Here is a 15,661-nt window from a genome sequence, read left to right as displayed (position 1 = left end):
ATACTTTATATTGAGAAAAAGGAGGCAGTCAGAGTTTTGGATAATTCATTATTAGTGCTTTCATTCGAACTCTTCAAGACAAAAATTAATACCATTTTGATCTTAATTTTTGTTTTGAAGAGTTCAGTTAAGCAAATAAAGGCGCTCATAAAGGATTATCCAAAATTCTGACTGCCCCCTTTTTTTTCAATATATATACATATATATGTATGTATATGTGTACGTAATTGTGTGTGTGTGTGTGTGTGTATATATATATATATATATATATATATGTATGTGTATATATATATACACACACACACACGTTTCCATGCATTTGGTTAAACAAACAGGAAAAATACTTGCTACATGCAATCTTTCAAGTGATGTAATCGAAGTTTCATATTGTACCTAACCCTAATAAATTTAACAACCCACTGAGACACACACACACACACACACACACACACCAGTGTGTGGTGGGCTACAGAGCTACACACTCTCTGTCCACTCTCTTCTATCATTCCAAAATAATTCTACACCCATCCAGGTTTTACTTAATCTCATTACAAGGGTTGTTGTCATTTGGTTCCATTTGAATCCTGAGTAAACTTTGATCAAAAACATTTCAGTTATGCCAATCTCATCATTTTAGAACTATCTAGGACTATGTAAACTTCTTTTGCTTTTGGGTTTTTTTTTTTTTTTTTTTTTTTTTTTTTTTTGAAAGACTGGTAGTGATTGCATGCTATTTCTGAAGGCTGACCCACTAAAATACCCATCAAATCATACCTTATAGTCATTAAAAAAGACACATTTGAAAATATAGTCTGAGATAGAACATGTCTCAAAAAAAAAAAACAGGTTAATTACAATTGAAACAGCTTTGATTAAAGGTCTGGTCAACCAGCACAGAAACAACAGACTGATTGATCAACTGATAAATAAATAAATAAATAAATAAATAAATAAATAAATATAGATAGATAGATAGATATAACTGTCTAAAATAAGTTCAAGAGAGAGAGACTAATGTGGGGATATCAACAACAACAATAATAGTAATAATAAAAGGTGAAGAATTTTCCACAGAGGGGCACACTGATATATTATAGTGTCAATAGAATCTGTGAATGTCAAAGAAGATCCAGGAATATTTGGTGTTGGAGGCAGCAGTGGCAGCATAGCTCTTGAAATGAAAGGAATGACAGAAAATGGTAGTAGTTAGCTGCCTTTCCTTTAAAGGACCAAAGTAGAGGTGTTAATAGACCACTTGGTGGAGGTGATGCATTTGGGGGGGTGGAGTGAGGGAATAAGGAAAAGCGTGGAGGGGGTGAAAGGGGAAGAAAGCAAGGCTGAAAGGCCTATTAATAATGCAGAAGTGAGAGAATAAAGGTGACTATAAATGCATGCCTGTGTGTAACATTCATACGTATGCATGTACTTGATTGTACATCTATGTAGATAGGTATATGTATATATACAGACATATATATACACTCCTGTACACATATATGTTCTTAATTACACCCCATTTTTGCAGTTCTATATTTATTCTGCAAAAGAATTATTTTGGTACAGGAAGATAATTTCACTTCCAGAAATATATTCCTCTCAAATCAGTAAAAGAGGACATCTATTTTGATGGCACCTTCTATTTATTATACAGAGGGGAAAGAGAGGTTTTCATCTACATCCCCACCTTGTAACTTCAAAAGAAATATTGCTACCACAGGTGGTGGTGCTAATAATAATAATAAATAACAAATAACAACAACAAAAATAGGAGTAATAATAATGATTTCAATTTTTGGCACAAGGTCAGTAATTTCGGGGGAGGAGTAAGTTGATTATATTGATCCCAGTGTTCAACTGCTGCTTATTTTATCAACCCTGAAAGGACAAAAAGCAAAGTCAACCTTGGTGGAATTTTAACTCAGAGCATACCCTCCATCAAATCAATGTTGCCTGAACAGGTGTACCACGTGTCAGGTGGGGAAGTTTTCACAGGGCAATGTGAGATGAAGTGCTTTACTCAAGAACAAAGAACACATCAACCAGTTGGTCTAGGAATTGAAACCACGATCTCACAATCAGGAGTGCAACACCCTAACCACTAGGCCATGCGTCCTCACAACAACAGCAACAAGAATAACAATAATCAATTACCTCCACCTTCTCAAAGTCTGTGGCTTTGTACCAAAATTAGAAACACTCATTATTATAATTAAAAAGCTAAGACTAGTTAATTTAGTCTTTTACTGGTCTCAGTCTTTGGACAGCAGCCTTGCTTATGGCACCACCTTCAAAAGTTCAAGTCAAGCATAGTGTCTCATATTTATTCCAGTTTGGTATTTAGTTTATCAATCTCTATCTGCCAGACTGCCAAGTTGCAAGAGATAAAGAGACCAATACAACATTGGTACACACATACGCACAGGGGGGGGGGAGAGAGAGAGAGAGAAAGATGCTCAAGGTAATAATTTCTTAGAGGTTACAAGGCCAAAGAGGGAAGGATCAATTACAATGAACCTTAGTATAAAACTGGTACTTTATCAGTTCCTAAAAAATGAAAAGCAAAGTTGACTAGTATGATTGGAACCCAGGAACAATAATGCTTTAGCTAACTACCAAAAGGTATTGCGGAAGGGATTTAGTTTATTATTAGACTGATACTATATTTTATTAACCCTGGTGGAATGAAAGGCAAAGTTAGCCTTAGTGGGATTTGAACTCAAAACAAACAGCCAGAAGAAATACTGCAAAGTATTAATAACAAGAGCAACATTACAACAACACTGATTATAATAAATGATTTCAAATTTTGGCACAAGGCTGGCAATTTCAGGTGAGGGGGTAAATGAAATACATCAACCCCAGAACTCAACTGGTACTTATTTTATTGACCCGGAAAGGATAAAGGCAAAGTCAACCCTGGTGGATGTTTTTTAAATTCAGAATATAAAGACAAATGAAATGCCACTAAGCATTTTGCTCAGCATGCTAACAATTCTGCCAGCTTGTCGCCCTTACACTGATTATAATAATGAAATTATTAAGTGGTTATCAATCCTAATTGTACTGCAAGTAGTCATCAAACCCTCAGTAGGAAAACAGAAGTGTATGCACTTGTCAAGCGTTCAGCACTTGAGTTTATAGAGATGAGAAAGAAGAAAGAGAAAGTAAAGGTGAGAAAGAGTAAAAGCAAGAGAGTGAAGATGAGATAGAGAGAAAAAGAGAAGGTATGAGAAAGATTAAAGAAATAAATAAGTAAAGAAAGGAGAGAGAGAATGAGAGGGTAGAGGAGAGAGTAGGAGAAATAGGTAAGAAGGAATGAAATGGAAAGAGAAAGAATAAGGAGGAAGACGACCGAAAGAAATGGAATGAAAGAAAGGGAAAGAAGTGAAAAGTACAAGCCAAGTTCTTTGATTAATGTGAAATTATGAAGAAAATGTCCCCAGGGTGGGAATGATGAGGCGGAGGAGAGGAAGAAGTTATCAGAGCTCGGATTAATACATGTTGGCATCATTTTACAGTTGAGGCAACATATGGGTTGGCTTAGAGCAGCTCAAATACATACAGTATAGCATCATCAGGCAGAGTAAGCTGGATATCAGATGTCGAAAATAGAGGGTGGGGTGGGAGTGAGCGTAATGTGCAGCAGTGAACAGTGCAGCTTTCATATGGTGCACAACACAAGCTAAAGAGAAAGTGGGGGAGGGTGTAGGTGTTGGGTGGGTAAGTGACTTGAACACATCAATTTAGAAAACAAAGACCAGTAAACTGGTTTTTAATTTACCTAAACATTAATAACAGAGGGCAGAACAAGTGGACGACGGTAGATTCAGTAGAGCATCCAACAACTTTGGTAATTCACAATACTGATTTTGTCATTCATCCTTTCAAGGTCAATAAGTATTAGCTAACAAGTAGGAGAGACTAATGAATATTTGGAGGGGTTGGGTGGAGGAGAAAGCAGATCTATTTAACCAAATACCTTGTGGTGTTTGGTTATACAAATCATTTCTTCCTGTTGTCAAATTCCACCACATTGCCTGTCATCCTTCATCAATCAATAAAACAAATTCTGTGGTCAAAGCAACCATGTACATCATGAGAGATGCTCCAGCAAGGCCACAGTTCAAAAACTGAAACCAGTCAAAGTAAACACACTACTGCAGCACTGTCTTCTTGATCAGTCGCATTTCAAAACCTTTAGCATTCACATTATTTTGTCAAATGTAATGCTTATTTGTCCACATCTTTAAAAATTAATTATGTATTATCTTGTAGCTTCAAGACTTTGAAGATGTTATTTATTTTTAGAATGACACTGTGGGGTAGGTGGGAGAGGCTGAATCTGGCCAGTTTGAACATAAAAGAGGTAGAACATTTGGGCCAGATATGGCTGGTTTAAATGGTAAAAGGTTAAAAGGCCACACCACATCTGCCGTCACCTTTTATCAGAGGAAAAGAGACTTTTGTGTGATTAGCAACCAGATTCTACATAACCATCAAATTCTACCTCCCTATCATCTTTAAAATGGTTGAAGATATTGGATGAAAACAATGCTAACAATAAGGAAGTTTGACATAGATACAAACGTTCTAACTGAAAACAAAAGACTTATAGATCATACCTAGTTGCTCAGGTGATTACTTGTATGAAAGAGAAGCAAGACCAGTGTTGTCCAGGGGCTATACAACAAGTAATTAAAGATGCCAAATTTAATTAGAGACAAGATATAGAAGTCAGAGAACTCAAATTAGTTTGACAGTTTTTAAAATGATTTTGACTACGACCTTGTTTTACAAAATCATGTTAGTGCCTGTTTCCATTGATAGGTCAACTGGTCAAGAAGTTAATGGTTTGTGATCATCACTGGTATTGTACTATATCAAAGACTAAGTAACTTTGCTCTCATCAGCCTAGTTCACCTAGTTCTGAGTATACACACACATACAGACATGAGCTCTCAGTGGAAGCAGTATTAATACCAAATGGTAATATCTATCCCCACTCAAAATTGGATGTTGTGGTAGAACAGAATATTGCGATAGTTACCATGAAAGAACATCTCACATGGACTTATGGTGCATTAAAGCACTCATGTTTATACTGCTAGTAGGAGATATTCTTCTGCCATCACCATTGAGACTACCAGATCATGTAATTTCAGACTTCCTTGGCCTCATCAATGGTAGATGCTCAAAAGCTGGAGATAGCAGCGATTTCTCTGCAGTGGTATACATATATAATCCAGTGCCTAATCAGATACTAGTGTCACAAATCACCAGTGAGCTTATTAAAAAATATATGTATACACACATTCATTTGTTTTACCTCTAATTTTCCATGTCTGCATGGGTTACAAGAAAAACACTTGTAAAGTTTACCTCAAATTTCTACCTCTTTAAACCAGATTCAAGTACTTCGATTAAAACACACGTGACCATCCATCTCACACTCTCAGCAGTAACTTGTCATTCACATCATCTGTTACAGTGCCACCACTCTCATCTTTGTCTACTCACATTCTCCCACAAAACAGCCATTGCACTCCACTCCCATCACCAAAATGGAGTGGAGAGGCGCCACATAACAACCACATAAACTTTGACTGCACAAACAGAATATTCAAGTAATATGTTCAAGACAAAGATGTGGGGGTGGCACAGGGGGAGGGGAATGTAACTGGTTCTAATTTGCTAACATCAAATTAAAACTGTGCATGTGCGTGTGCATGCACATGTGCATGTACACATGTAGTGTGCAAAGTTACATCCAGCTACCCACTCCACCCTTATGCAACTAAATCCACTCCTTTACACCTTTATGCCTCTAACATATCTAGATAGCCCACCCCTATACACCTACACACCACTAACAGATTTAGATGCCACCCCACTTCATCACTAAACACCCATATACACAGATAAAATGTTATCGACTGATATCAGGAATTACTCAATTACAGGAAACTACCCACTCACCCCCTGTGCGTGTGTGTGTGTGTGTGTAACAAAATATAAATACAGTTAAAATGAAGATAAAATTTATCTTCATTTTTGCAGTTTGTGTGATGGTGTGTAGACACACACATATATATACACATACATGCACACATAGGTATATACATATAGGCACTATGTGTGGTAAGCTCACTTCTCAACCATATGGTTCCAGGTTCAACTCCACTGTGTAGTACCTAGGGCAAGTGTCTTCTACTATAGCCCTGGCCAAACCAAAGCCTTGTGAGTGAATCTGGTAGATGGAAACTGAAAGAAGCCTGTCATGTATGTGTATATATACCTATGTGTGTGCTTGTCCCCCAGAACCACTTGACAATTAGTGTTGGTTTGTTTACACCCCCATAACTGAGTGGTCTGGCAAAGAAGACTAACAGAAAAACTACCTGGAATTGTCAACTAAACTCAAAGTAGTGTCCCAATGTGGCCGCAGTCTAATGACTGAAACAAGTAGAAAAAAAAAAGACAAATATATATACACACATACTTTATACATATACACATCTTTTACTTGTTTCAGTCAGACTACAGCTTGAAGAATTTTATCCAAATGAATCAACCCCACTACTTATTCTATTGATCTCTTTTGCCAAACTGCTAAGTTACAGAGAGGTAAACACATCAACACCAGTTGTCAAGCAGTGGTGGGAGACAAACACAAAGACACATACATAAATATCATATATCACCATCATTTAGCATGTGTCTTCCATGCTGGCAAGAACTGGAGAGTTTGGCAGGGACTGGCAAGTCAGGGAGCAGCACCAAGCTCCATTGTCTGCTTTGGCATGGTTTCTACAGCTGGATGCCCTTCCTAATGCCAACCAGTCAGAGTGTACTGGGTGCTTTTTATGTGGCACCAGCACTGCTACTTTTTAAGTGACACCAGAGCTGGTGTTTCTTGCATGGCACCGACACCTGCAGGGTTGCCAGGTAACTTGTGGACAATGAAGAGACTTTAATGACTAGCTACAACTGTTTCTACAACAACTGTTTTCAACACCAATTCACACAAAAGCTACATAATATTTGTGGTTTTACACATTAGAGTGGAACTTCACCAATATTACTCTACTCACTTGTCCATTGTGGCATGGTACTGGCAATGGTGACATCACTCATTGTCCAGCTTAACTTTTCTATTTTCTATTCTTCCTTTTTCCCTTTTTGCTTTTTCTTTCTTCTCCTCCTCCAACTTTACCCTCATCTTCCTCTTCCATTTCTCCTCCTCCAAACCATTTTTATCAGCTTTCGTAATGACATTGCATTTGCTGTCTATCTTTCCACAATTTCATTTTTTATCTCTATTCATACTTTTTGTTTCCTCTGGATACAAGCAAAACACAGCATTTGGTAGATGCACAATGTAAGAGTGTACCTTTGATGCCAGTCTGAAGAAGTGTCACTCTAGTGTTGAAAACCATAAATATTATATGACTTTTCACATGAATTGGTATTGAAAACAGAGTTAGTACATAAACAATTGTAACTGGTCATTAAAGATGTGATTAACTCTGTCTTCCTATCTGGATTATATTTCACTCTAATCATGTGGTTGAGAAGCTTGTTACCAAACTTCTTACCACACAACCGCACAAATATATATATATACATTCAAACATGTACATATATAGACACATATACATTTTACATACATATATACACATATATATGCATACAAATATACATATCTACACACACACACACACATTTTCTACTATATACAAGTGTGTGTGTGTTTCTCTTTTTTATTTCCAATTCTTATTGCTCTTATCCAGGTGTGCATTATTTCTGTTACCATAGAGATAAAAGGTGGTTTCACTGTCTGCAGTGGTTGTTAATCACCAACCCACCAAACTTAACTCTTGCCTATGAAACACGGCAACAGTTAGATCACTTTGAAACAAAAGCCTGCTTTCTACCAACTTTTTACTTTCAGTGGGTCCTAAGCAACAACTGACCAAATTCAAAATAATACAAGCCAAATAAAAGACAGATCATTTTTATGGAAGCACCAAACCGTAGTGAGTGAAACTTGATCCTATTCATGCACATAACCATTTGTAGGTTATATATGTCAATATGTAACCTAAGAAGTCAACAAACATGTTATCAACACCATGTTTGTTGACTTAGTTACTAGCTCATCATGCCCAATATACTTAACTATTCAAGAAATTCTTTTTTTTTTAGATGAGAGGGAAGGTCAAATCCATACACATGGCCTTTGGGACAAAATTCTTAAACTGGTGACCTTGACACAAGTCCCTGCAACAGGGTGGATTAAATCACAACAGGCTAAACACAACCAAAGCTCAGTGGGGGAGAGTGGGGGTTAATCTAGCTCACATTTAATCAAAATACAAAGAACCAGAACCGACACAAAGTATCTCATTTCCTATTTTAAAAATACAACCAGTCTCCTCCCCTTAACTGGCTCCTTATTTCATCAATCTGGAAAGGACGAAAGTTAAAATTGCCCTTGGTATAGTTTAAACTCAAAACACAGGCAGAGCAAGGACCACAAGGTATTTTTGTGCTTCCTCACTAACAATTTTGCCAACATTTAGAAGTGAAATAAAATTTCACTGGCGGAAGGGAGTCAGTGAGTAGAATGAAGCAACATTTCAAGACATTTCAAATAGAATTGGCACGGATGGCTGACACACCTTCATTGTCTCTGAAATATTCTGGTAGAAAGAAAGACAAGATGGAGTTTTGCCTTTTTTTTTTTAAATTGTAAATGAAAGAATCTGCAAGGAACAACTGATGTTTCTACCAGAAATGCAACACAATCTAACTCAAAAACCTAGTTTTCAGTGATGTTTACAGTGATAATGAGTGATGCAGATTCACTTCATTGAAAAAGATAGTGCAAAAACAAACACTTATTGGAACCAAGAATGGGAAGTTCTATAACTGCATATACAGACAAGAGATAGTGCGTCTTGCTTAAGGATTCTGGGTAGTACAGATTATAGAGGAGGAGGAGGAGAGAAAGAGGGAGTACATACAAGAAGATAAATATAAGAGAGAAGGTGAAGATGAGAAGGGAGGAGGAGGAGAAAGGAGAGAAAGAGTGTGTAGTGATTATTTATGCAGGATATGAAGGTGGAAAAAGATTAAAGCTGAAAATTACAATGGAGATAACCCAAGATGAGTAAGAATTATTACATAAAGAAGAGAATCAAGGTTTTCAGGTAGATGTGGAATGGCACTCTGCCAAAGAATAATATAAACCACTGCTGCTGCTGCTCCACAAGTGATATTAGTCTGTTGTGGGTGGGGAGGACTACTATCTTTACTTAATACAGATTTCTGAAATTACAGCCATTACCATCATCATCATCATCATCATCATCATCACCCCTATCATAGTGCTTGTTATGATATGTGCAGAAGTGTTACACTTTTAACAAGCCAAAAACTATGGAAGGACATACATAGCAAAAATCTTTAACAAAATTTGATGGAGATTTAGAAATTTATGGAACAGCATAGAAGAACATGAAATTATCACAGATTCCTTTAATTATTATTCTTTAAGCTAGCAAGGTGCCAGAATTGTTAGTATGCTGGGTAAAAATGCATGACAGCATTTCTTCTGGCTGTATGCTCCGAGTTCAAATTCCACCATGGTTGACTTTACCTTCCATTTTTGTGGGGGTCAAAATAAGTATCACTTCACCACTGGGTTTGATGTAGTCAATTAGTCCTTTCTCCCAAAATTTCAAGCCTTTGTCTAAAGTAGAGAGAGTTATTATTGTTTGCTTTTCATCCTTTCTGGTTAGATAAAATAAGTACCAGTAATTATGTAATTGACTTCCCCTACCCTTCAAAATTGCTGGACTTGGTGCTAAAATTATTATTATGGGAGAGTGATAGTGTATTGGCAGACTCGTAGAGAGGGGGAGAGAGAGAGAGAGAGAGAATAGTTTGTAATATGTAAATGTGCCCTGTTACATTTAAACTAAAATCTCATTGAAGCTGATTTTACCTTTTCATCCTTTTTGGAGTCAATTAAGTACTGGCAATGGGAATATAATGCACAAAACCTGTCACCAAATGCCAGTCAGAATCGATAGAGTGATGGACAAAATACCTGGCAATATTTGTTCCAGGACTCTTGTTTTCAAGTCAAATCATGCCTTTAATCCATCCAGAGCTGATAAATTAAAGTACCAGTTGATACTGGGATTGATTTAATTGACTACTTTGTGCCTATGTCAAAACTCATCTTTACTAATTATGACAGTGGAAACACAGAATTGGTAGAACAAGAAACAAAATGGCAGATTTGTGTTACATGAGTTCAAATCACACCAAGATCACATTTCCGCCACAACTACCCAACTTTATTTTTCAATGTTTAAAGAACTAGATTATCCAATAATCTATTTTTTAAAGATATAGTGTGGTCCAAGGTGATTTTAACTGCTATTTCTTGCAAGGCTCTCACCTTACAAACTTGTGGTTTTCTATGAATATTAGAAAACATCATCACACTCAACAAACATCATCACTATCACAATCACCATCAATATCAGTATGAACTCAAGCAATGACCAATTTCAACCAGTTCTCATTCTCACCAAAGGGGTTTTTTTTCTTACAAATATCTTTGACATCCTTAAGAAGACATGAAAGTCATGAAATTCCCCTGCAACTAAGTTAAACCAGTGGTTTTCAGCCATTCTTTGTTTATGGACCCCTTTGGTTTCTATTTTACTCTACTTGACCCCCAAAGCCATCCGATGCAGACAGCACCGGTTCTCGTCCGATCACCGAAGTTAAGCAACATCGAGCCTAGTTAGTACTTAGATGGGTGACCACTTGGGAAACCTAGGTGCTGTAAGTGTTCTTTTCTTTTATAGGCGTAGGAGTGGCTGTGTGGTAAGTAGCTTGCTTACCAACCACATGATTCTGGGTTCAGTCCCACTGCGTGGCACCTTGGGCAAGTGTCTTCTACTATAGCCTCGGGCTGACCAAAGCTTTGTGAGTGGATTTGGTAGATGGAAACTGAAAGAAGCCCATTATATATATATATATATATATATATGTATGTGTGTGTCTGTGTTTGTCCCCCCAACATCACTAGACAACCGATGCTGGTGTGTTTATGTCCCTGTAACTTAGCGGTTCGGCAAAAGAGACTGATAGAATAAGTACTAGGCTTATAAAGAATAAGTCCTGGGGTCGATTTGCTCAACTAAAGGCAGTGCTCCAGCATAGCCACAGTCAAATGACTGAAACAAGTAAAAGAGTAAAGAGTACTGTATTTTTATAATCAAATACAAGGAATTGCATAAAAAAAAAATTGTCAAAATATTTTATTAATTGTAGAAGTGTAACCAATTTATTGTACATAAACGTTAACAACAAAATCTTATATGGACCTCAGTTCAGAACCAATGAGTTAATCAAATAAGGGATCAATGATAGCAGTTATGTCAGTGAGACAACCTCACCCCTACAATATAATGTGGTGTGGGACTCTAAGAGAAAATTCCAGAAGACATAATAATGTTAATTAGATTTGCTTAGTTTTTCTGTAATACAAACTTGAAGAAGAAAGTTTAGCCAACTGACAGTTATCCTCATCCCACCTACACAGAAATATGTAAACACACACACAGCTAGAAAGAATGTCTTGTTGAATAGGAAGTTTAAAAAATAGAAAATCAAGACAATCCTGTGTAAGGAATTTGACCCACACACCACCAACTCCACTTTCGAACTTCAAAAGAATTTAGAGGAGAAGAGGAAAAGGACCAAATGGCCATAGCTGTTGACCTCTCCTAACTAAAGACATTACATAACCCACAGATTTGTCAGAAATGTACAGCAGATCAATCTGATAGTGGTATTTTATTTATTTTCAGATCATACTTCTGAACCTTTCCCATCGAGTGAAAATGCTTCTCTATAGCAGTGTAGGAGCATTCCATTTTCTCTGCCAGTTCCCTTGTCGTCTGATGAGAATTTTCTTGCAAAAAAACCTCTCCAACTGGAATCAATGCTACCAATGTTACAAGAATCAGGGAACATTAAATTACACTACAGTCGTCAACCTTTGACACTCCCCACCCCTATACCATCATATTCAGGTTTTCTAAGAAGATGGTTGATATTGTTTAGTGAAAGGTTACCCCTGATAGAGCAGACTCGAGATACAAACCTATTTCAGATGTGATCCTCTGTATTTTTTTAGAACATGTGCCTAGGACTATTCAAGAAATGTGCCCTCCTGTCTTCTAAGAGGGTGAAGTGTGATTTCAAAGAGAATTGGCTACTATTTCTAGCAGTTTGAGTTACTGTATAAAAGCTCCTTAGCTGGGTCTAAGGTGATCTGTGCAGCACTGAGAAAATCCTAGTTCAAGAAACCAGGGCTTAACATAAGACCTTAAAAAAAATTGGCACACAGCAATACATTTACGAGAGGGAACTGAAAAGTTCCTGGTTTTGGGTTAAAGAACATACAAGAGGATCAGTTAATTATGATTGTATTCAACATATTCCCCTCTCAATTCACACATTACAGTGGTCCTTCAGTTTTTCTAAGCCCTGTAAAAGAACTTGGAAGGTTGGGCCTCCAACCAAGCCTTTCCTGATACCCTTAAAGCCAGGAACTTTTCAGCACCCTCTTGTACATAATCTACATTGAGTTTTATTACACTAATAGAACTGACGAGACCAGGAGTTTAACCCTGAGTCAGCCACCAAACAGCAAGCCCATGATCAAAGATGTTCTCTATTTATTGTTCTTCCTGCATCGTCTATCTCGACTGAACTATCTTTCTCAATAGTGTGTGGTTTGAGTGAGATTTGGATATTATTTTTAGCATGTTGACTGATCAGTACTTAGAGAAAGAGAGAGACCACTAGAGGGAGAGAGAGAAGTAACAAAAGAGAAAAAGCAATACACATATACATCCATGAATGAGAGAAGAGAGTGAAAGAATGTAGAATAATGAAGATACTGGAAGGAAACAGTTATACAAAAAGAGGAAAAAAACCTTAGTACAACATTGATAGACTGTTAGTAAAATGTAAGTAAAACATGATCAGAGTAGTGAAAGTGTGTGTGTGTATTTACACATACATATATATATATATATATACATACAATGATGCATTAGTACAACATTCTTAGTAAAACAACCAAGTAGCTGAGAGAAAGAGGAAGAAGAGGAGATACAGTGAAAACAGAAGAATATACTAAGTCAATCAGTGAAGCAAACTGATGCTGCTGCAAGCTGATATCTGTAGTGATTGATTGACAAGTAAGAGGAAGAGGAGGGAGGGACATTGCAGAATTAACAGGAATGCACAGCATGCAGATGGTGGTGCTACTGTGCAGCTATGTAGCAAAGGTGAAGGTGCACCAGTGCACCAGTTTATTAATATGCCCAGAGGCAGTGGATGGGAAGCACTTATGGCAAAAAAATTTTTTTAAAGATTGCAACCTGCATTTGTTGAATATCTCCCACCCCCACCACCCCCACCCTTGACCTGTCACAACATTTGGCATGGTACAGTGTTTTTATTTAACACTAACTAGCTCAGTCCTGATGAAGTGGATCTGATCAAAGACTTTCTGACCACAACCATTTCATCTGGTACTTCACTGGGACTTTATCAATCCCAAAAGGAAGAAAAGAAAAACTGATCCAGTTTTCTTAGATGTACAGTACTCTACCATCTTGGCTACCCACCTTTAACCATTTTTGAATTCATAATCTCTCACATCAGTCCAAGGAGTGGGGGATGTAGATTGCAGGGGTTAAAGAATAAAGTGAACTGTACAAATACAATTGGTGGGTTATTTTATATAATCTAAAGGGCAATAATGTTGACTCTTCATTAAGTCTGATTAAAAGGTAGGAAGATCACACAGGTAGAAGGCCTTTTATAATAGATCTGTTTAATCAGGGCTCATCTAGGCCTAAACACTAACAAGAACTCTACATGGCATAGAAAGTAAGTTTGCCCTGACAGAAATTGAACTTAGAATGCAAAGGACAGCTAAATATTACAAGACAGTTGTCCAGAACTGTTAGAAGTAGCAACAAAACACCCTCGAATTATACCTTACTCTCCTAAAAAAAAAAAAAAAAAAAAAAAGAAAACCAAGGCCACATTGACTATTATAGATGAGAGGATGGTCACAGTTACCTTTTATTTCCTCAAGCAGGGCTGACCTAGGGCGAAAAAAACAGTTTCAAATTTAAGCACAAAAACGAAGTAGAGAGTGTAGTTGGTTCATTTGACTCCAGAGAATATTAATCCAAGATGATGGACTGGTCATCCCAAACCCCTTGCAATGTTTGCTTCAGTTCTTTGTACTGCCTGGTTGTTGGATATTTTGAACTGCTACAAACATTTTGGTCTGTTCTCTAGGATGACTTCCTCCCTCACTCTCCATGGGCAGCACTACCTTTCCCTATCAAACTAAACAGTAAAGAAATGTACCAGTTGCCAATGGATTCTCTACTTGCTAGAAACAACAACTAAATTTCATTAAAAAAATACTGTCTTAAAAAAAAAAAGGACACATTAACCCTTTAGCATTCAGAATATTCTGTTAAATGCAATGCTTACTCATTCCCATTATTTTGAATTAATCATGCATTATCCTGAAGCTTCAAAGCTACAATGATGTGATTGTTTATTTTTAGAATAACATTGCAGGGTAGGTGTGAGAGGCCAGATCTAGTCAGTTTCAACATAAAACATTTGGGCTGGATATGGCTTTTTTTTTTTTTTTGTGGTCCTGAGTGCACTGTGCCTTAGGTAGGGGTGGAAGAGGATGATCACACCTGGAAAAATTATTGCTCACATGTCCATTGAGTCAGGGCTGCTTCATGCCAAAATATATGTGTGTTTAGATGTTATTTATTATAATAAGCACTATCAAGTTGCTGAAGACTAGATCATTGGATTGAATTTTTGCTCATGACTGCAAACATTGCAGACCAAGCTTTCCCCATTCACTATACGAGTTGTGCGCTTTCGCGCAGCTCACTTAAGTTCTTCATGCTGGATACATGCTCTCTCAAAAGTGTCGATCCCCTCCTTAACCTGCTTCCTCCATCTGTGGCGATGACAGGCATTGTTCTCTCAAATATACATACATACATACATACATACATTGTTTCCTGGCTGAGGAAATATCGTTCAGGTTGCAGAGAGCAACTAATTCCGTCCGGTCTCTTCAGTCTCGTGTCTGGTCCCAGCATGGCATCACAAGGCAAACAAAAGTTGCTGTGTACCGTGCATGTGTACTGACATCGCTCCTCTACTCATGTGAGACATGGACTCTGTACAAATGCCAGGTAAGGGTCCTTGAACACTTTCATCAGAGATGTCTCAGGCACATTCTCAATGTTGGCTGGACCTCAAAAATTCCAGACACACAGGTCCTGAGGACAGCTGATATCTTGAGTATTGAGGCGATGGTACACAAGCACCAGTTACATTGGACTGGACACCTTATTAGAATGACGGATAGCAGGATTCCTAAGCAGATGCTCTATGGAGAACTTGTGAATGGAAGGAGACTCCGGCAGAAACCAAGGCTGCGATTTAAGGACTGTGTCAAGTCCTCATTAAAGGCCGGCGACATGCAGGACGACACTGACTGGGAGAA

General features: G+C 37.5%; 1 protein-coding gene and 1 pseudogene across 1 annotated transcript in view; one reads left to right on the top strand and one right to left on the bottom strand.

Annotated features, from left to right (window-relative positions):
* LOC106879692 (growth factor receptor-bound protein 2) overlaps positions 1-15,661 on the bottom strand; it is a 106,473-nt gene that overhangs the window by 22,868 nt on the left and 67,944 nt on the right. The gene's annotated exons all lie outside the window — the stretch shown is intronic.
* Positions 10,752-10,870, top strand: LOC128250499 (5S ribosomal RNA; annotated as a pseudogene).

Source organism: Octopus bimaculoides, chromosome 21, assembly GCF_001194135.2.
Source record: "Octopus bimaculoides isolate UCB-OBI-ISO-001 chromosome 21, ASM119413v2, whole genome shotgun sequence".
Classification (NCBI taxonomy): Eukaryota; Metazoa; Mollusca; class Cephalopoda; order Octopoda; family Octopodidae; genus Octopus; species Octopus bimaculoides.
The sequence above is the reverse complement of the archived record's forward strand: the minus strand, read 5'-3'. Positions and strand labels throughout refer to the sequence as shown.